This window comes from Trachymyrmex cornetzi, unplaced genomic scaffold (genome assembly GCF_001594075.2).
Source record: "Trachymyrmex cornetzi isolate Tcor2-1 unplaced genomic scaffold, Tcor1.1 scaffold84, whole genome shotgun sequence".
NCBI lineage: Eukaryota > Metazoa > Arthropoda > Insecta > Hymenoptera > Formicidae > Trachymyrmex > Trachymyrmex cornetzi.
In genome coordinates this window covers 15,143-15,714 of record NW_017300180.1, presented here as the reverse complement: position 1 = coordinate 15,714, position 572 = coordinate 15,143, and positions in this window count along the sequence as shown.

The window sequence follows — 572 nt, the reverse complement described above, 5'->3', positions numbered from 1 at the left end:
CCGCGGCCGTTAGAATACGGCTTTCGAACGCCGTTTCGATCTCGCGCCATCGAAGTCCATGTCCTGCACCTACGAATCGTCCGCGCACCGAACCCTTCAAGCTTTCAAGCCGCGCGATACATGCAATCACTGATTATCTATTACCAATCGATAATCGCGGGCGTTTGATACGGCTCTGCTCTTCCAGAGATTCTATAAATTCATCGCAACGTTGTTCCCACGCGACATACTCTTCTCTTGTATTAAGCAGGGTAGCTTGCTCAATCAAATCACGCTCCATGTTGTCACTTGTGCTGTTAGACTAACTAATAGCGCGGCGCACCTAAATCTTGTTATTTTTATATCATTTACTTAATCACGTGACATTACATTGATGATCACCGCTCGAACATGTTGTGACATGTCGTATAATGTCCTTGAAAAATTTCTTAAATAACGCTAACAAAGCAGCTATATTTTGATGAAATTGCATTTTTGCAGGTGTTGTATCATATTACATTGATGATGATGTCATCGCTAAAATATGTCCTTGAAAAAATTTCTTATATTACGCTGACAAGGTCATATTGAAA